The following is a 6000-nucleotide window of genomic DNA, read 5'->3' as shown; positions in this document are numbered from 1 at the left end:
TTAGGTGGCTGCCCAAGGTGTTCGCCAGATATCCATGAAAAAAGGAAAGGTCGTCGTCACATGGTGGCCAAAACCTTGGCGATGGAGACAAATACAATTGGAGATACATTCTGGCAATGATTCTTAGTAGCTGTATGGCCTTAGACAAGTTGAATAATTGCTCCGTGCCTTCATTTCCTCATCCTTAAATTGTGTTTGAGAAGTCTTCCTCCACTGGGTTGTTGTAGAACCAAAAAGATAATGTATGCCGAGCTCATTAGCATCGTGCCTGGTGCAAAGTAAGCACTCCATATATACACAGTATTTGTTGCTGCTGTAGAAACAACAATAAATATTTCACTTGTAAAATATTTTTTAATAAAGGGAAGGAAATTAGGGGAAAAACCAGAAGCATTTTCTGTAATTCCATTTTCCATTTAAGTCTCCTTGGCATGTTTAGAGAATTCAACCAATAGAGAAAAACACCAAAGGAAAACCTGAAATCTCCTGCCTCCGTGAAACCTACCCCTTCCGCTCCCCAAATGTAACCACTGCTAAAAGTTTCTTATGATTACTTACAGAATAACATTCCAAAGTTTTATTTTTAATTCAGTGCTACATAAAATTAAAAACAATTAATGGTAAGTCAGATAGGGTGTGTGGTGCAATATAAATTGATGACAGAACAAAAGAGAAACATATTTAATTCTCCTTTCTTTCTCTCCTTTTCTTTCTGCCTCTCTTTTTTCTCCCTCCCTTTCTCCACATCTCTTTTTATTTTTCCACCTGTCAAGTAGAAGACTGAGGTTCGCTGGCCTGAGAGAAGTGAAGATCCAGCCATGAGAGGAGCTAGTCAATGAATCTGGCCCATCTCAACCAGATTAAGCTTAAGGGCCATTGTGAATTTCATCTCTGGGAACTGGGAGGACCCTGGATGAAACAACTTATTGTGTTTAAGGAACTTTGGTGATGGACGAAAATTGTATCCCAGTTTTCACAAAGTGGATCAATGTGGATGCCTTAGATAATAGTCACTGCGGTATAGGACTTGAGCAACCTTCTAGAATGGGTTACTAAAGAAGATGCAAGTGCCCTTCAAGTGGAGACTTCAAGAGCCAAGTTGGATTGGACCAGCCTCACTCTCTTTTCCTCACAGGTTTAATTGACTTGACCATGAATCAATAAGGAATGTTGTAGACATAGCGGGCCTGAATATCATGAGGCAGTTGACAAAGTTTCCCAAGAGACCCTCGTGGGAACTAAATAATATGGTTTGAGGGATAAGGAGATTTACATGGCTTTCTAGTTGGCTGAACTGCCAGAGGCAAGGGGTGCTGGGAAATGGTCCATGTCAACCTGCCCAAGATCCGGAAGCTGGTGTCCAGAAAATACCACTGCCTCATCTTATTCAACAAGAACATGGCTAGCAGGAGATTTTAACCTTATTTGGCATACTTTTTTTTTTAAATAGAGAGTGTGTTTTAATGTTAATGTGTAAATGAAAATTAACTGTTAAGAAATTTAATATCCTTTTGATCTCTCCCCATTCTTGTCAAGATAAACTCCAATCATCTAAGGTTCTTATCGTTGATTGATTGCAAATGGTTACAATTATTCATTCCTTCCTATATAGAGAGGCTTTGCAATAAGACCTTATAGCACCTGCTATCAAGATGTAGTCTATACCCTTGCCCTTTGAATCTGAAGTGCTCTTGTGACTTGCAGTGGTCAATAAAATGTGGCAGAGTTATGATATGCCAGCTCCAAGCCTAGGTCTGAAGTGGCCTGTCTGTTTCTACTCTTCCACTTTGGAAACTCTGTATAAAATAGTTCAGTCTAGCCTGCTGGACAGCGAGAAACATATTGCCTTCTCACCCAGCCAACAGCCAGCCAACTGCCAACATGTGAGTGAGGCCACCCAAGACCAGCCATCCCCCAATCTGCCATTTGACCCCTGAGATATGAGTAAGCCCAGTGGTGATCACACAAGCCCCAGCCAGTTCACCAGAGCTTTGCAGCTGACTGGTTGACTCGTGAACAATAATAAAGGTGTATTGTCTGAAGTCACTAGGTTTTTAAGGTGGGTTGTTAGACGACTAAACACCCCTCATTACAGCCCACACATATCTGTCCTACTTCGGCTCTTGTCTTGCTACTCTGGCTCTTGTATTCCATGTTTCAGCCATGCTGTGAACAAACCATATGTCAACTCCTCCACAGCTTTGCCAACACAAACCTCTGCTTCTCTATGCTCCCTCCTCCCATACCCATCCTTCTTTATTCAGCTAATTCCTACTCATCTTCTGAGACTCATCTCAGGCACCACTTTTGGTGGTCTAGGCAGCATTCCCTGAGCTCCCTGTCCCGGGACCTCTTCCCACCCTGGTTGAGTGCCTATCCTCCCGCACACTGCCGATGGTCCTTATCTATGCCTTTGTCATGCACTTATCCTAGCTTAAAATCATCTGTTTACTCAGCTTCCTATTTTCATTTCACTATGAATTCTTTGAAGGTAGCAATCGTGTCCTTTATCTGTTATTGCAACAACTAGTATAAAGTTCCTCAAAAATAGCTGGTGCTCTGCAAATGTTTGTTAAGTGATATGAATTAAATAAAAAAAATAGAGTACATTTAGTCTTGAAAAGAGAGGTGTGTTAGTCTGTTTTCATGCTGCTGATAAAGACATACCCAAGACTGGGTAATTTATAGAGAAAAAGAGGTTTAATGGACTCAGTTCCACGTGGCTGGGGAGGCAGGAGGCAAAAGGCATATCTTAAGTGCTGACAAACAAATGAGAAGGAGAGAACTAAGCAAATGGGGTTTCCCCTTATAAGACCATCAGATTTTGTGAGACTTACTCATTACCATGAGAACGGTATGGGGGAAACCGCCCCGTGATTCAATTATCTCCCATCAGGTGCCTCCCACAACATGTGAGAATTATGGGAGCTACATTCAAGACGAGATTTAGGTGGAGAAGCAGCCAAACCACATCAAGAAGATATAAAGGGGCTGATAGATTTAATAAATATACCATTAGGTTCGAGAATAGCCAAAGATTACCATTTAGATCTTCCTTGCTCCAGAGCAACCAGTTGGTAAGTTTTGTTCCTTTAGCCATTTATTTCCAGCAGGTAACATGTGTTCCTCAAAGCAGATGTCACCACTGATCAATACCGTTATGTCTGTAAAGGAAGGCTGAATAAAACCTTGAGTACCCTGAGAAAGTCCTTCTTTTGGATGGATTCAAAGATCATGCAGTATAAAGTCTCCCAGGCCCATCTTCCATCCACAACTGAGTTATTGATTCTATCATTTAAATCAGAAAGAGACTATAATGAATGCATGGACAGCATTTATTGACCTCAAGGAAAAGACTTCAAAGCAGCATATTCATGTTCTTCAAATCACTTTTTTAAGAATTGTCACATGGGAGAGAAACTTAGTCTCTATGGCTCCCAAAGGCAGAGTTTGGACCAATGAAGGTAAAATTCAGACAGATGCATGTGTGGATTTTCTAATAATTAGATGTGTTTTTAAAAATGGAGTGAGCAGCTCCTGAGACACAGTACTTTCTTTGTCCCTGGACTTGTCCAAAGAAAGATTGTTTGACAGTGCATCTGCAAATCTGCAAGAAAGTTTTGTGCTATGGGAACAGGTAGAGTTTCTTCTAGTTTGCAATTGATCAAAAGATGGCTTTATTTGGGGATTGCCATGAACCATTTCCCCCAAGCTGTCTGCTAGAAAACCAAGAGCATGGTCCCCAAATGCTGCCTTTGGGTTTTGTGAGAAACTCTAATGATCCTCCAATAAATTTCCTGCTTTGCTCACACAAACTGGAGCTGGTTTCTGTTGTTTGCAACCCCAGTGGTCTTAACTGAGAACCCAGAGTAAGTGCATTGACTCAGTATCCATTCTTTTCATGAACACTTAGGGTCAGGTAAAGAAAGGAACCTTTTTAAGATCAGTAGGTTAGAAACTAGTGAAAAAGAAAAAAGATTTTTTTCTATCCATCAACCCATGTATCAGTTCTTTATTTAGGGTCTTGGGGTTTTCGTTGCCATAATAAGGAAGACCGAGGGAAGCTGTTTCCCCAGATACTCAGGATGGCAGAGCAAAGGTTATACGATAGGCAGAGTTTTATGTTCTCTACTGCATCCAGGTATTATTATTATTTTATATTTCTACATAACTGAATGATAAGCAAGGAAGTACATTCTCCACCCAGGCTTAGAATAATAAATAAAATCATTCCAAAACAAGAAAAGAAAAAAAAAAAAAAGAAAAGCTTTTCCCCCCAAGAGCTTAGAGGGGAGAGGCAAGTGAAACAATACAAGACAGAGATGTGGCCTGCGATGCGTCCAGGGAGTTTTAAATAGACCGTGTCAGAGTGTGGTCGGGTTTCCAGGGGCTTTTTGAGACAGCAGAGAGAGCTATTTGGATGGCGACCAGGCTGGCGTGCTCAGCAGAGGGGTACAAAGCTTAGGACAGTGTGTACTCTATTCTCCAAGGAGTCTCTGTTCCTTAGACTTTTAGTTTTGCAATCTCCAACTTATTAAGTAACATGGTAAGAGAGAGATTAAAAAAAAAAAAAAAAAAAAAAAAAAAAAAAAACTCACCTTGCCATTTTGCCAAATCTGCTTTTATTTTAATGACTCCTGCAGCGAGATGCAGATCTTCTTTCAATTTTCTCCTTGCTGATTAATTTCCTGTTGACTCTGAATATCACTGAAAACCATTTGGAAAAAGTAGAAATAGCCTTAATGCAAGAGATTCTTGATTATGGGGTTGAGCCATTCGGGGCCAGGCTTTGGGGGCTTCCTTTGAGTGTGGGTGGGTGGGTGGTTTTTGGCACTTATTAAGTTAATATGTATGCATTTGAAAACATGTTCAACACAAAGTCATTCTTCTCCTGCTTCCCATGTCCCGTGAGGGTCTGCCTCATGTTCATCTCTGGAGCCTGAGCCTACGCTATGGAATCTCTCTGCCCTCTTTCGCCTCCCCAGCTAGGCTTCTTTGACTTTTCCGATCAGTGTTGACATTTTCCTCTCTCTCCCCTTGTTCAGGTTCCTAAGTTTAAGGCCTTCCACTCAGCTGTCAATTACCTCCTGGAAAGAAAACATTTTATGTTAGTCATGGACACTTGAGTGTGAATTTGTCAGGTTACTGCTCCTAAGGGCACTTGAGTATCAACCCTTGGCTCTGAAGGGTAGGGAGGTAATAGTCCAGTCATTCAGATTCCACTCTACTTCTGGTTTTGCAGCTAAATGGCTGGGTTTCCTGCGTCAGATACTTTATTTCTTGGAGCCTTGGTTTAAAAAAAAAAAAAAAAAATCTATTAACAACATAAGTTCAGCTGGATGGTTTCTAAAGTTCTTTCCTGTTCTTAAAGCTATGAACTTCTAGTCTCAATATTAGAGGGGGATATCTGAGGAGTGAGCCCCCACAAGACCTCTGAACCAATCATGCTGTTCTCTGCCTCCACCATCCAAATGCCAAGAGATCCTAAGGCACTTTCTGACCACGGTGGTCCCCAGCTTTTCTCTTGAAATTTCTGCTAGCATTTTATGCGATGGGAGTGTGGCTCACTTCTTCAGTGTCCTGCTCTAGGGGACATACAGAAGGAAGGGCAGGCTGTGGGGCTCCGACCCCATGGCAGTGTCCAGGGGTGAATGTTGACAGCTCCCAAAGCCCCAGTGAGCATGTGTTCCAGGATGCTCTTTTAGTTTAGCCATCTGTAGGCGGCTTGTGTTAGCTCAGCTAGACCCCCTTCCTTAACACAAGGACAGAGGGATTTCTTTATCCCGGGGTTTCTTGCCCTGGTGTACAAGAAGAACCGGATTACACATGGGCTCGGAGAATGAGTGCAAGATTTTTTGAGTAGAAGTAGCCCTCAGCAGATGAGGGAGCCAGAAGGGAGATGGTTTTCCCCTGAAGTCGGCTGCGGTGGCCCGCTCAGGCTCCACCATGGCCTGCCCGGATGCTGGCATCTGTATGCTCCCCTCGATGTCCTCCTGCCGG

Source organism: Saimiri boliviensis, chromosome 1 (genome assembly GCF_048565385.1).
Source record: "Saimiri boliviensis isolate mSaiBol1 chromosome 1, mSaiBol1.pri, whole genome shotgun sequence".
In the NCBI taxonomy this organism is placed as follows: Eukaryota; Metazoa; Chordata; class Mammalia; order Primates; family Cebidae; genus Saimiri; species Saimiri boliviensis.
The sequence above is the reverse complement of the archived record's forward strand: the minus strand, read 5'-3'. Positions refer to the sequence as shown.